The sequence below is a fragment of the Furipterus horrens genome, unplaced genomic scaffold (assembly GCF_987537825.1).
Source record: "Furipterus horrens unplaced genomic scaffold, mFurHor1.1.pri manual_scaffold_9, whole genome shotgun sequence".
In the NCBI taxonomy this organism is placed as follows: domain Eukaryota; kingdom Metazoa; phylum Chordata; class Mammalia; order Chiroptera; family Furipteridae; genus Furipterus; species Furipterus horrens.
The window spans coordinates 12,415,109-12,431,523 of NW_028327179.1; the positions used below are offsets into that span (position 1 = coordinate 12,415,109).

Here is a 16,415-nt window from a genome sequence, read left to right on the forward strand (position 1 = left end):
TAAATAACGCTGCAATGAACATAGGGGTGCTTGTGTTCTTTTGAATTAGTGTTCCAGGTTTCTTCAGATAAATTCCAAGAAGTGGAATCACTGGGTAATAAGGAAGATCCATTTTTAATTTTTTGAGGTATCACCACACTGCTTTCCACAGTGGCTGCCCCAGTCTGCATTCCCGCCAACAGTGCAAAAGTGTCCCCTTTCTCCACATCCTCGCCAGCACCTGTTGTTTGTTGATTTATCGATGGTGGCCATTCTGACAGGGATGAGGTGATACTACATTGTGGTTTTAATTTGCATTTCTCTGATGATTAGTGACATTGAGCATCTTTTCATGTCTATTGGCCATGTGTAATCCTCTTTGGAGAAGTGTCTATTCAGGTCCTTTGCCCATTTTTTTATTGAATTGTTTGTTTTCTTGGTGTTGAGTTTTAAAATTTTTTTAAAATTTTGGATGTTAACCCCTTATCAGATGTATCAATGAATATGTTCTTCCATTCAGTGGGTTGTCTTTTTATTTTGTTGATGGTTTCCATTGCTGTGCAAAAACTTTCTAGTTCAGATAGCAACAGTGATCTTGAGAAAGAAGAATAAAGTTGGAGGAATCATGCTACCCTATATTAAACTATACTACCAGGCTATAGTCATCAAAACAGCATGGTACTGGCATAAATACAGACATATAGATCAATGAAACAGAACAGAGAGCCCCAAAATAAACACACCTTTATAGAGAGGAAGCAAGCACATACAGTGGGCTAAAGATAGTTTATTCAATTAGTAGTGTTGGGAAAATTGGACAGATACATGCAGAAAAATGAAACTAGACCTCCTTCTTACACCACACACAACAATGCATTCAAAATGGGTTAAAGATTTAAATGTTAGACATGAAACTATAAAAATCCTAGAAGAAAACAGAGGAAGAAAAATCTTGGACATTGCTCGTAGCAATATTTTTTTCTGATTTATCTCCCCAGGCAAGGGAAACAAAAATAAAAGTAAACAAATGGACCAATCCACTTTCAAGGTAACTTCCATGGCTTCAAGTTGGAGCTGATCATTGTCAGGGGTCCCCAGTTCCTCCTCACATGGGCCTTTCCACTCGCTGCTTCTGTGTCCTCAGGACATGGTGGCCTGCTTCCCCCCAGAGTGACTCCAGAAGGATCCAAATGGAAGTGATACCCTTTTTATACCTGTTTTCAGAAGTCACATAGCATCACTTTAGCTTCATCCTGCTCGTTAGAAGCAAATCACTGACATCAACTTGCATTCACAGGGGAAGGGATTAGTCTCTACTTTTTAAAAGGAGGAGTGTCAAGGAATTTACGAACATATTGTAAAATCACAACTGATGAGCATAAAGAAGAAAACAGTCACAAGTACTAGAAATAATTTCTGCTAAAATTATGGTAGATATCAGTCTAGGGACATTTTCTGTGCATACCTGACCTCATATTATAGATACTGTTTTAGAATCTGATTTTTTAATATTATATACTGCAAACATCTTTTCATGATATTGTGTTTTTCCATACACTACCTGTAAATTTTTGAAGTATTTGCCCAAAACAGTATTTCATTGTTGTTTTAATTTGCATTTTCCCCAATTTTATTGAGATATAATTGACAAATACACTGTTGCATTTCTTTCATTACAATGATGGTGGATTCTTTACACACTTTTATTAATTATTTGCATTTTTGTGAATTTATATATATATGTTTCATATAATTTTTATGTATTTGCTCATTTTTAAAATTGGCATATTCTTTTTCTTCATTAAACATGCAGTATATGGTAAGGAGTCTAAACATTATTACATAGGTTTTAAATATTTCTTCCTTGTTTAGAATTGTATTGATTTAACAAAAATAAATGGTCGAATTTTAGACATAGAAAGATAGCAAAGGAAATCTAGTCCAACACTGATAGATGAAGATGCCTGATTTTCTCTCCCGTCCTCCAGATCTCTTTCTGTCCTTCTCCCATTAAATCTTCACCTGTTATATATACTGTCCAAATATTCTGTGCTCTGCTCATGGTGAAGGGAGTCATGGGTAGATATGATTCATTAGTTGCTATTTGCATTGAACAAGTAAGGATTTCTTAATAACCCCAAACAATTAACCACTGATGATGTATTAGGTAAGAGCCACTAGCTAGTAGGAGAGATTTTGTATTTTTTTAAGGTTAGCAACTTCCCAGGTTTCTCCAATGGTACTCTGCTGGTGACTACTTCCTTTCCCTTTTTATAAGACCGTATCTTAATCATGCAGTTGTTTGTTGCCCAGGAAATCTGAACAGAACACGGGGGTCTAAATGACACACCATTTTTTATGCCTCATCTCTTTCCAAATGGACTTGAGATTACTAAAATTTTGTTATTTCACTTATAGCGCTGCGAATTGTACCTTGTTGATGAATGTTGATTGAATAAATTCTCACTACTTCTAAAGTTATCAAAATAAGGTACTTATTAGTAAGAAGAAAAATTTAAAAATCTGCTTATGAGTTTATCCATCCTATGATCTAAGATAAGGTTAAAGTAGTTAATACTCAGATAATTTAATCTTATTAAAAAGTTTAGAGCTTTCTGGTAGGAAAAGGGTGATATTAGGATATTTATCAAAAGAAATAAATTATTTACTGGAAAGGACTGACATTGGAATCTTTTATCTTCATCCTCTTTGGCTGTATGTAATTACTAAAGTATCTACCATAGGCGATAAGAAAATGGGCCTGAGTTTTAGAGATGGACGACTTAGTATAAACTGAAGCAAATACCGTGTAGCAAGAGGAATATTGAATTTCTGTGGCTCTTATATACCTTTAGGACTTTCTCAGCTTATGTGGTAAAATAGCTTGTTTTGTCTCTCCCTTACCCACTCCTCCCTACCCCTAGGATTATATGAAGCAAGTTATTATAGATGATATATATTGATTTTGAAATTTCTAGAAATGAAAATCCAAATTTTACTAATGCCTGCATTTAAAAATATAAGAGAACATAAATTACATTATTTCAAAAAAAGGTCAGCTTTTTAAAATTGGGCTTCTTCTGGAGAGAGCAGCTCAATTGATTATGGAACCAGTTGACGTTAGGGAATTTTCTTCTTTGCTTTTAACTTATTATGACCATTTCCAAACAGAAGGATTTGATAAAGCAGTTTCAATTAATGTATCAAATACTTCATAGATATTTAACCAATCTCTTATTCTGGTCTTGGTTTCTTTTGAGCTCTTACGTTCCTAAGACAGGCTTATTTCCTGACAGCCAGGCAAATTAATTATTTTTAAAGCTTGGATCTTGCTGTTTTAAAAAGCCTGTCAATATTAGCAAGTGTAAAACTTGACTCATTTAATAGTAGCTCTATATTTCATTCATCTGCTTTTAAAAATGAATCAGTTTTATTCTAATATGTGAGAGAATCATCACCTGCTTGAGTTGAATGTGGCCTCCGAGATGATTTTACAGATAAGGAAACTGAAGTATTGACGTGTTAATGACTTATCCAAGGTTACACAGTCTGTTAGTGGCAAAAGTACTTCTATAGTTTAGATTATATGTCTCCTTTAGGGGTAAGACTTTTTATTTCTTACCCTTCCTGGCCTAACTTCCTGGCCAGTTTATACACAATAGTCATCACTGTTTATACTGCTACATAAAAAATAACCTTAGGAAGCCTTTCCTAGAGAGTTTGGTGTGATTTCATTTACTTTGTGATTTAAGAGTCATCAGTGTTCGTCATAGGCTGTGCTGGGGAGGTGGCCTCTCTTGCTTGGATACTGAGCTGTGAGGACTTTTTATGTAAAGATAGTCCACTTGACACTTCCCTTTTCTGATTCTAGGGCTCAGGGTTAAGGAAAGAGCCCTCTGGAGGATTCCCGAAGCTTTTTCTCACCTTGGAGAATGAGCAGTTTCATTTCTGGTCAACCTAGTTTCATGAATGATAGTTGGCAATTGTGCTTTTGCCTATTTCACATGCAGAAGTTTAACTTAGTCAGGTAAAAGTAAGCCTGTAGGACTTAGGGAAGGTTATCCTGGAAACAGTAGGTAGGTAAAGAAGTTTAGCATTTCAGAAATGAGGTCCTAATTTCTAGCAAACTCCATGTCACTGCTAATTCAGAGCAGCCTAATTGCCATTAGGAAAGGATCGGTTTCTTAAAAGGGAAAAATAATGGGGAAAACTTCTTAAGAGCTTTATTACATTCTTTTTCATGAAATTATTTCTCCAACAAATTGATTAATATCTAACTTTAAGAATTTTATGTAGGCATTTCACCATTATGATTTTGAAATATGGAAAGTTCTTGCAAATATTCTTAGATTGCCTTCTGTCTGTCCGCCTTGTAAAAGATCCTTTTAGTTAAATGGACCATCCTCCTTAAATGATGTCATTAGCTCAGATTGAAAAGACATTGCCTGCAGGGAAATCATTTAATTGAACTAAAGTGCCTTATTTCTGTAGATCTTAGAGCAGCTCACTCACTCTTATCTTCAGATTAGATAATTTATATCAGATAATTTTTTCAACTCTATGAATGATAAAATGTTAAGAAAAGTAATCTCCCTTTTAAGGTATTTTTGTATTTCATAGTTTTTCACTTGTATCAGAGTTAGAACTGATGGTTCTTAAAATGTGGACTAAAGTCTTACTTTTAGATAAAAAGTATTATAGTTCATTAGACTAAATTATTAATGCATTGGGGTTATACAGGTCAGTGGTTTCAAAATATTTGTGACTTCTATAGAAATGAGTCATCCAGTTTTGCTTTTGAGATCTTTCCCCACTTTTGCTATTTTGTTTTGTTCTAAGTCAGGGGTATAATATAGGTACAATAAAATTATTTCTTTTTAAGTATATAGTTTGATGAATTTTGACAAATGTATGGACCTGGGTAACCACGGTCACAATCACGACTGAGATAAGATACAGAATGTTTTAACCACTGCAGAGAGTTCTGTCATGCCCCTTTGTAGCCAGCACTATACCTTCATTCCCAGTTCCTGGAAATCACTGATCAATTTCTGCCCAATAGTTTTGCCTCATTAAGAAGCTCACATATGTGGAATGATGTGGTAGGTAGCCAGGGGAGTGCTTCTTACGCCTAGCAGACTGCTTTTACAATTTATCAGTATTGTTGCATGTACCTGTGGTTCATTCCTGTTTATCCTTGAGTAGTAGTCCATTGTATGGATGTACCACAACTTGTTTATCCATTCACTAATGATAGATATTTTGGTTCTTTTCAGTTTTAACTAATATTAATAAAACTACTCTAAATGCTTTCATCAAGTCTTTGTGAGGGCATCTTTTCATTTATCTTAGGCTTGGGATTGCTGGGTCATATGATAAGTTTATAAGAAACTCCCAAACTGTTTTCCAAAGTTACCATACCATTTTGCATTCCTGCCAGCAATGAGAATAGCAGATGCTTTGAATCCTCACTAGCACTTGGTATTGTCTGTCTTTTCATTTTTGTCCTTCAAGTAGGTGTGCTAATTAGTTGACTCTTTAAAAAATACTAGATTGTTTTGATTCATGATTATAAAATCAATTATAATCATCTGTTTTTTAAAAATTTACATTGAAAGTGTTTTCTACTGGTAGTTCTCTGCTTTTAAGTCATCTTTGCATAATAGAAAGTGGTACCATGTTGAAGGCTTTTTATATAGCATGACTATTTAGTAAAATATTTAAATCCTGCTGATACATGGTTCCTGCTTTTCTTTTTGGATGAACACTATTTTGAAAGGGGATAATTATGTAAAAATTAAGGGTGAGTGAATACTGTCCTAAGATTTTTTTACAATCTCCAAAGCATTAATTGTTTTATACTGGGCACTTTTAAAAACTTAGAAGTGCTAGGATATTACTCTCAAAGGAAATATGAAATATAGTGTTTTATTAAAAGAACTAGCATATGAAAGCTCTTTTGAGGTAGAAGGTAGTACCAACTAGAACAATATATTAAATCATATCAGTAATTGAATTATAACTTGTAAAGCCTTTTCTTAGTATTTCTCCTGAAAACTGGTTGGCTCTTAATTGTACCTCATAGGTTGCTGTATCAAAATATTTCATAACTTGTGTTGTAAAATTCACATGTAATATTTCTAAAAGTTCACCTAATTAAATTTAGGTGATTTCATGTTATGTAGCTCTTCTGTCAGTCATTTGATATGAACCTCACCAAAATCAGTCGCAACATCATTCAATATTCTCTTAGCCTCTAGTTCATTGCTGGGTCAGCAAACTTTTATGGGGAAGGGGATGAAAGGGCAGACTGGTCCGAACAGATAATGGGCAGCTTTTTGTGTCCAGGTGAGAAGGTTCTTTGCTTCCAGACCTAAGTAATTAGGGGGGTAAGAATCCTCCAATAATTCAGCCAATAAAGGTGTTTAATGATAGAATGAACAGTTAGAAGTAATGATTAATTAGCCTGAGCACTTTGGGCTGGCCAGTGTGCATGCAGTAGTACGCACTGGCCATCAGCTGGTAAGCATGCAGCCTTGTAAAGGGCTTTCTGCTCTGACACTGGTCATATATCATTGCAGCTGTGCCCTTTGATTACTGGGAGGGCTTGCAGAGTGATTAATAGCCAGGATCAATGTTTCTGCCCAGCACATGACATTTGGTCACAGAGCAACCATATACTTATTCCCCTTTGGCACAACGCTTAGGAGGAATGAAGGATGAGACCTGCCAATTTATAGCTTAGGAGCTTCCAGTTTATAAAATGAGTCGACTTTGACTGTACAAAATTATTCCCTATTGAAATAATTAGTGCAGCATTAAACACAATTAGAACTAAAACTACAGGAGCATGCTTGCTGAATTCAAGCCAGTTGACAGATGGTTAAGACCTGATATTTGGCTGCCTATGATGACCAAGAGTTATTTTGCTGAGAAAATGAAAAAGCTTGAAAGTGAACAGTGATTACTTAAAAAAAAAAAAAAAAAAGGTGATATGATGCAAAATGCACATTGAAAATACACCAGAATATTAGAATATTCCATTTGACAACTCTATAAATGTCTGTAACACAAACAATTAAATATCTTTGTGTGAACAATGCTTATTACTAATACTATGTACATCCACTCAAAGCAGACCCTGGGTAAAACAAAATTGGGCTACATGAGAGCTACTTTAATATGATATGGTCTTACTGTATGATGTATGTTGGGCTTCTACTTACTTTTAGTGCCATGTATAAACTCTGTTAGAATTGAAGGTTTTTTGGACACCTAATACTGTTAACAACTTAACTATATAGTACAGATGTTTGTGTTAAAATTTTTTTAATGGAAACCTTCACCTTGAAAGCTTTAGATATGTAAATTAAGCTCCTTTATGTTAACTATGTCAACATAGTGGGGGGGGGATTATTTTCCAATCTTCCAGTTTTTTCATAAATTAAAGTCTACTACTTAGTCTAACAGCATAGAACAATGATACTGTGGTCTTTGGTTTTGATAATAATTAATCATGGTTTATATTACCTTTGAAGTGTTGGCATTTAGTTCACAGTGTATTTTACTGTTTCTAAATCAATGCTAGATATTCTGAGTCATTCTACATTCAGAAAATTGACAATGCCTGTAGTGTATACCATATAAATTTACAATTATTTCCAAAATATCTACATATATTTCCATATATGCATTTATGGTTTTAAGCATATGCTTTCAGAGCTATAAGAATTTAGTTTTGGAAGACACTCCAAGAAACTGGTATGAGTAGAATTCTAGTTTTCCAACTTATACACTTGATTTGAGTTGCATTTTATACTCATGGTAACAAAAAGTCAGTTTTCTTAATATGATTTTTCTTCTAAATCATTAAAAAGGGATATAAGTGTAATGTGCTGTTTGGAATTTATATACCCCTTTATTTATAGTTAGAAACAGGCAGGGCCAATTTAAGTGCTAGCAGTTTGGGGTTAATCACTTAATTTATGACATGTCTACATTTCTTAATTTGTAGTGTAAGAAAGACATACTAATTATTACCTGGATTTATATACTAGCTTTGTTTTTAAAGAATTCTGAGTGCTTTCTGGTTTCTCCTATGAAATCTTTTCTCTTTTTTTTCTTAACCACTGAGAAAATAAGGGAATCTAAATATTCTGTGTGTTATTCAAAATCACTTCTAGCCACACTATTATAAAAAGCAGAAATTGTTTCTAATTATCTACCTACTCTTATGTTACTGTAACTTTGTGACAATGTAAAATGGTCACAATCAGCTTTCGTGAAATCTAATGAAATATCTTAAATAGTATTTTATAAAATATTCAGACTTATTTTCTTTTTCTTTCTTTCTCTTTTTTTTTTTTTTTGCTCCTGGAACCTATGGTGATCTCTTCTTATCTATCCACATATAATACTGTCTCTTGACCAATATAATTTCTGAGTTGGTGGCAGTTTGAAAGAGGTGGTTAAAAGTTATTTATGGCTATGGATTAGAGTAAAATTCTGGGCTCACACCGAGGAAGCTGGCTTTATCTTACCTATGTACTAATCTGAGCGAGCTGGACATCAAGTGCATTAAAACTAAAGGTGAGCTTAATGGAAGGCTTTGGATTTCTCCTTTCACTTCATTTCCTGTCCCATGTGGATATATAAGTGTTCCTGTAATTAAAAATTAATTTGTTAGATGGAAAGAGATGCAAAGTGTTAATTACACATTAGATAATGGCTCACTTAAAAAAATTGATCTGTAGGAGAGAGATATAAAAGATTTCCTTAACCTAAAAACAAAACAAAACAAAACAGAACTGGAGAACTCCATAGGTAGAATAAAATCAAAGAATTATCCGCTCGCAGAAACAAAGTTTTCTACAACTGTCACTTTGGGGAGAAAGTGTTTTTTTAGGTAGAGACATAATTTACATACTACAGAGGCCACAACCCTACTCCAGCTAGGGCACTTGTTTATTATAATGGATGACTTTCCCCTTTACAAGGATGTGCACACGCGCACCCTTTGACGGTGCCTGGCTCACTCCTGCGTTGGGTTGATGCTCAGCCTAGTCCTCTGCCCGGAACGCTCTCCCCACTCCCACTTTCCTCCATCTTGACCTGGCTGGCTCTTTTATATCCCTCAGTTCACTGGTCCCCTTTGTGGAGAGGCCTTCCTGGACCACCCTTTCCAAAGCAGCCCCCAACCCCTGACATCAGACTCTGTCCGCTAGTCTGTTTTACATTCCCCACAGCACCCTCCATTACCTGAAATTATCTTACTTATGTTTCTTTATTTATTTGTTTCTTCTCACTAGAATATAATTTCTGTGAAGTTAGAGACCTTGCTTGTCTTGTTCAACTCTGAACGCCCAGTCGTTTCTCTCTTGGAGGAGGTTGAATTCTAATCTTAAAAAAAATTTTCCCCTGGGTCCTAATTTCCCCTGCCATGACTACTAAATAGTTGTATGTGTTGCTAGTATAGCCTTTAGACCCAGGCAAGCAGGGGACCCTGCTTTGGATTCCATACTTTATAGGGCCCTAACCGGGCCCTTCTCTAATTGTACCTATCTCCACAGGTCCAGTCACTGGGGTCAAGGGCAGGTGCCCACTCATGTATACACTTTACTTAATCCCACCTTGCCTTCTACGCCATGCTCTGGGTACCCAGGGTCCCTGAAATCCCTTCCCAGGTACCCCAAGCCTGCTCCCAGGGCCTGTGTGGGCCTCCTTTCTGTTCTGGCACCTGGTAGGTGGATCATAGTGCTGGTGTGTACACCACAGGCATAGGAGGTAGCTCTGGTTTTGTGCACGTGAGTGTGGACAGAGCAGGAATGGTGGGCATGTTACACAAGGCTCCTTGGGGATGTGCTGTGCGGCCAGTGATGGGAAGCAAAGAGATGTGGACCTCTTAGGACACAAGAGTCTAAATTTGGCCCTGGCCTTCCACATTATCATGATGGTATATATTAGTCATGTTTGAAAGATAGGCCATGTTTTAGTTAACAGTTTTGTTAGCTTAATATATAGCATCTTAATATTTGTTTCTTTTCATTTCTGAGTTTGAGAGATTTATTGGTATTGTAGTAAAGACATTCATCTCAGTTGTTTCCCTCTCTCCTCTTGACCATGAGTTAATATTTTGTTTGAATCAAGAAACAAGTATGCAGAGAGGGATGTTATTCTTACATAAACAGTAAAGTGGAAAAAAATTAAGTTTGCCCACATTAAAGCAAGTTAGATTCATGTATTGTGATACCATTAAATCAAGTAAGTAAGGGCTAAAAGTTCTATATGCGTTTCCATTGTTTTACTCAGAGCTTACTCTAATGAATAAAAGTGAATAAAATGTTAGGCATATAAACAGGCTGCTTCTCTGGAGTTATTACCTTTAAAGAGAGCTGAGTGAGTAGTTACCACCACCAAGGCAGTCTGAACTAAAGCAGCCTGCAAATTTAACATTGTAGAAATTCTCAAGAAAATCATTATACTGCATTTTTCTTTAATCTGCGACTAAGCCTTTAAAATATGTGTTTGATCATCACATTATAAAATAATATATATACAATACAAAAAAAACCTACAACATATAGCTCTAACAAAGTATATGTGGTCAAAGATTCCATAAAATGTTTAAAGATGCATTTTCTTTCCTTCTCTTTTCAATATCTAAATTGTGCTTTTAAGAGCCATTGTTAATATGTATACCCTTAAAATAAACCATTTAATTGTATTAAATAAGAATTCCTGTAGTAAGTACATACAAATCAAATTGGATTCACAAGTTAGTAACTGAAATGTTTTGACAAAATTACAGAAAGTGCATCTTTCTCATTTTCCATCTTCATACAATGTTGCTTTTATGCTGTCTGTTACCTTTAAGAAAAAAAACAACAGCAAATATTTAAATATTATGTACATTTAAAATTTTTGGTGGTGGTTTGTATTTTAAAAGAGACAGCTTCCTATGACTTGCCTCAAGTCGGGGGGAAATGCTCAGGAACTAGGCTAATAACAAAAACCAAGAGAAATACTGGTTTACTTTGGTAGCAAACGGTTGTTCTTTGAAGACTAGTGAAGGCAGACAAGACCCATTGCAGTGAAGTCGGCTATAGACAATATTCAACAGTTTACATAAAATTAAAAATTTTTTTTTGAGAACTAAGCTTCTGTATTCACGGATAGCAATGCAATATCTAGTTTATGACTTGAAACAAAATAAATGCCCTTTAGGAAAAAAGCAATATTTTCATTTTACTAATTTACTTTCAGTCAAAACTCCAGTAACACTTTCCTCCTAATATGATACTTCCTCTCTACAAGGCTGTTCCTGGGAGCCAGAAAGCTTAGGTTAAAGGGAGTTAAGTTAGAGAGTAATTACTTGCAGTTTAAACAGACAAGAACTCTTTGCTTCCCTCTTAATGTGCTGATAGTTGTGTCTAAAACAATGCAATTCTTAGGTTCCATTTCTGTTTTTTTTTTTTTTTTTTTTTAAACAATCACCTTTGGAAAGTAATCACATAAAACTACAAAATTAGCAAATGTCTTGAAATCTGTATATAAAACATGAATTATGTCTAATTTCAAACTTTGATTTATTAGTGTACCATTCGATCTTAAAAAATAAAAGGCAGCTGCAAAGATAGTCTTATACCATTCTTTAAAAAGGAAACTGTTCTTTTAACTTCACACCCACCCCACACCCCAATTTCAAAACGTGTCACGTAATTGCCTCGGTCACGGACTTTCCCGAGATGAGATTTTCTGTCTCGCTCCCAGAGCTTCTGGTTCTCAGAACACCCGCGCTCGCCTTCATCCCAGGAGGTCGGTCCTGCTGCTGCTGCTGCATCCCTCCCAGTGTTCTTCATCCTCCTCTTTGCTTCGGGAGGCGTTTCCTCTGGTTTGCTGTCCTCGCTCGTGAAAGGGTTTGTGGAGCAAGGGTGGGAACCGTTGCTTTAGGTTCACCTGACCCACGTTTGATGGCTGTGGCTGAGGCTTTCCCTGTCGCCTGGCTGCCTATGACACATGCAAACTTGGAAACTTCTGTGGACTTTGGTGGGAGGTCTGCGGCTTCTTCTTCAGCTGATCGCTTCTCAGCTCTGCGACTGGAACTTTCCCCTCCGTTCCTGGAAGAAACAGACACAGTTTTCACGGGTTTTTCTGCTGCTTCTTCAGGTCCTCCCATGGCTCCAGTTTGCTGTGGTTCTCAGGCTTCTCCTCTCCCACCTTCCCGTCCGCCATTTCCCCGCAGAGCAGCTTAACTATTGAGACGGATGCTGTGCGGGCCACCATTGGTATTTTTGTTTCAGGCCTGCAGATGTCAGGGGAAGGTTTGAGTGCTGTACCGAATACTTCTCTTCCTCAGGATCCTAATGGCAGGGTCCCTTTCCAGACCTTGAGTATACTGTAACGGTTTAGCAGAGTCTTAATAAAGGTAAAAACTATTTACGCACCTTGTAAGTAAAGAAAATGGCAATACGCTTTTGCTCCAACGTAATAATTTGCTACATTCTGCTATTCTTTTCTTGTGCATGTTTCTAAAACGCAGTAGTTAATAGTCTTTTTTTAGTTAACTTTTTTTTTTTGTAAAAACAAAGACAAACTTTAGCCTACCTGTTCAGAAGATGCTGAAGATAGTATTTATTTATTATAATTTGATGTAGCATATGGTGATTTACATCTGACTTTGTTCTGGTAAATCAGACTTCATGACTTACCACTACCTTTTATTAACTATCAGTTACATAACTATCGTTTAAAGTGATTCTTCAGTGCCAACAAAATAAATTCCTCGGCATGTATACAAGTAATTTAGTGTCTTATAATATATATAGCAACCAGTAAAATCGTCAAATTCTTGTTATGTGCCAGGTATTGGGATTCCATCAGTGTTGCCCCTGTGAAACTTAATGTCTAGTGGAGAAAACAGACATTAATCACACAAGGATAGAAACATATAAAAGCAATGATATCTGCAAGTTCACATGCCATAAAGGAGAGGTATATGTTGCTGATGGAGGAATCTGACCTAGGCAGGAAGGTCGGGAAGGCATCCCTGAGACGGACACCAGCTGTGGTGTGAAGGACAGTGTGAGCGAGGGCAGGTAGAGTGGGTGCCCCTAAGGGGCTCTTTCAGAAGCCGGGGAGAAGCTGACAGGGGCGCCATCTAGGCGAAGTGATGGGGGTGATGGCCAAGGCAGAGCTGGTGGAGATCCTTAGGAGGCCAAATGGTGGGACTTGGTGATGGACGAGCAGAAAGGGAGGTATCAAAAGCTGAGTCTTAGCCTTTGGTTTAAAGTCTTCGTTTTATTTAGAAGTTGCCACTGATTCCATATTGAAATGGAGAAAAAATAAATAAAAAGGCAGCTATATAAAGCCTAAGCATGTTCCCCAGCTTCCTTTTAAAAGGTCTGCATTTAATAAGTTTCCTCTTCAACTAAGAGTTGTTGCAAATTCATTCATTGAAAATTTTAGTAGCAGGTAGATATGCAAATATCTCTGCAGGAGCAATAAAACCCAGGTTGGCATTTGCAGTTCCATCTTCTTTTGACAGGTATAAAGATTTTTTACTGATATATATTGTAATTATATGCAAAGTGAGCAAATGTACCTTTATTTATTCATTTTCACACAGACTTTATCTTTTTTAACTAGAGAAAAAAAGCCCCACAAAACATTACTTTTCTGTTGGGTTTTTCGATGCACCCCTCTCTGTTCAGAGCTGATGTTATGTATGACACACTGTTTTACAGGCGTAAGAGGATCGCATTTGCGTTGATTGTATATTGCTGAGGGATAAGCTTTCATTTTCCTCTTTTATTAAACGTATGTCTGCTGACAGGGATTTAGTGAGTCTGAATAAATATCTTCTCTTGTTGTGTTAAATGAAATCTGGCTACAGCCCTAGTTATCTTGTAAAATAGCACTGGTAAATAAAGTTGGCATTGTAGTGGAAACTTGTCACAGTGATATCTGTACGCTTTTGATTGTGTAACCGTATACCTAATACGGTACGACTTCAGACCCTAAAGAAACGCAGGGTAGTAGCCTTCTGCACTATCTTAGCCATGATTTTTTACGTGGTATGTTTCACTGGGACGAATTGGGGGAAACATTGAGCCCATGAGCTAGATATCATTCCTCATGTGAAAATAAATTTTGCTGTTTGAACATGTACAAGTTAGGAAAGCTGATTACATTCACTTTGGTTTTATAGAGAGAGAAATTATGACTGACAGTGTCTCATATTTTTCAAAGTGTCTAGATTGGCAAACTATAGCCTGCCAGTGGTTTTTATATTTTTTAACTGGTTGAACAAAAAAAACAAAAGAATAATATTTGGTGACTCAGGGAAATAATATGAAATTCAAGTTTTGGTGCCCAGTTTATGGGGCACAACCATGCTCATTAAGTTATGCATTGTCTATGAGTACTTTCAGCGACCGTGCGAGATTGAGTGACAGAATCTTTCTGGCCTGAAAAACCAAAAATACTGACTGTCCACCACTGGTCTAGATATCCCCTATGCAGGAATGGAAGTTATTTAGGTCGTTGAAAACCAATTCCATTATTTTGAAAGAGGGACGACGTAAATATGAACTGAACTAAGCAGAGTAGAACATCTCTACCAAAATAATAGCAGCAGCCCATGTTTATTGGGCATTTATTTTGTGCCCAATCCTCTTTTAAGTGCTTCATACACATTGACTCATTGAATTCGCACAACAGCTTCAAGCTATTAGTTTGTCTTGCTTTATAGGAAGCAGCACAGAGAGGTTAAGTAATTGTCCAGAGTCAGTGCTGACAACACACTAGTTGAGCTGACTTTGAAATTTATCCCAGTGGTTTTCTCACATGTATGTATCTTTTAAGTATTTGCTGTTGGTATGACATTTCCTGAGTACGAGGTAAGGGTATTTTTCTTTGTCTGATACCAATTGCTCCTCACTTCGGGCACTCCTGGGTTGTAGTAGGTTTGTACTAGTAAGAGCTTAATCGGTGCAATTCATCCAACTTCAAGTTCAATCTCTTTTTAGCGATGGCGTCAGTAGATTACATTATAGTACAACAAGCTCTGCAGTCTTAAAACACAAATTACTAGTTTATTTTTTTAAATGGACTTTGTGTTTTCCTCATTGTTCATATGTAATTTATGACCAATCCAGTTGTTTTTTACTTTAAAAAATTATTTTTTATGCCACTTCCCTGATCAAAATGCTCCAGTGGTTTCCCATTCCACTTAAAATCAAGTTCCAATTTCTTAAGGCTGGGGATTCAGCTTAAAAATCTTCTCCTCAGAGAGGCCTCCTTGAGCATCTTTTCTAAAATGAGGCTCCCTCTCTGTCCCCTGTATTATTGTCCGTCCCTGCTTGTTTCCTAAGAGCATTTCTCACAGTTTGTACTGTTTGCATTTATTTGTCACTTATTTTTCTGTCCACCTCCCTCACCCAGTTGTGAGCCCCACAAAAGGCAGGGCCACGTGGCTTGTTTACCATTGTACTCCTCGTGCTTAGCACGGGACACATCGTATCACAGGGCCCCCCTGTGAAAGAGAGGAATGAAAGAGATCTACTTGCAATGCTACCATTTAGTCTGAGACCTCATCACAAAGAATTATTGTGGGTGCCTCCTGAACTAAAAGGATCTCTTACATTTCTTTTATGCTCTCCATTCTAACCTGCCTGTTTGATTGTATAAAATACTACACTGATAGAATCATTTCCTTTCTCAAGACCCTACAGCACTTAAAGATTGCCTGTCGAGTCAAATCCAAATTTCTATGATTGCGTTAATGAGGCTGGCCTCATTCACAAGCCATCAGCATCTGTCCTTTGTGCTCGCGATCTTCCAACACTCATGAGAAGCCCTGCAGCTTCTGTGCCTTCTCCAATAAATCCAGTCCTTCATCCATAAATTCCCATTGCCTGACCCACACTTAGAACTTAGATCTTGATCATGTGTGTGAATAGATTCTCCAATATAAATCTTGTTTGTACAATGGTATTGAATATTCATTGAGAAAGTTTTCCCTCAGAATCTAATGAGAAGCCAATCCTACCTTCAGTACAATATATTTTATAGAATGATATGAATAGAGGTTCTTTGTTATATGGTTGTCAATTTTGGGATTAGAGAAAAATTAAAATGATATCATTTCTGTCTTAGATATTAATTGGGATATTTGATATCAATGAACAAAGTTGCATTTTATGTTTATTAAATTTCATTGATTATAGCCAGGCTTCAGATGTTTCTGATCTATGACATATAGAAAACTGCTTATAAAATTAATGAAGTTCCATTCCATTAATGCAGAATTTGTGCTAATAGGGCAGGAGGTTGTATTCTCTCTAAAAGAAAAAGTGGGTTTCTTCACTGTACAAAGAAAGAAAAGGTTGTAGAGAAAATATTGTCTTAGAATTACTATTTAATGACAGCATTATGGT

General features: G+C 36.4%; 1 protein-coding gene and 1 pseudogene across 3 annotated transcripts in view; one reads left to right on the forward strand and one right to left on the reverse strand.

Moving 5' to 3' along the window:
• Positions 1–16,415, forward strand: part of SKAP2 (src kinase associated phosphoprotein 2) — a 162,185-nt gene that overhangs the window by 49,764 nt on the left and 96,006 nt on the right. The gene's annotated exons all lie outside the window — the stretch shown is intronic.
• Positions 10,801–12,210, reverse strand: LOC150001302 (PEST proteolytic signal-containing nuclear protein pseudogene; annotated as a pseudogene).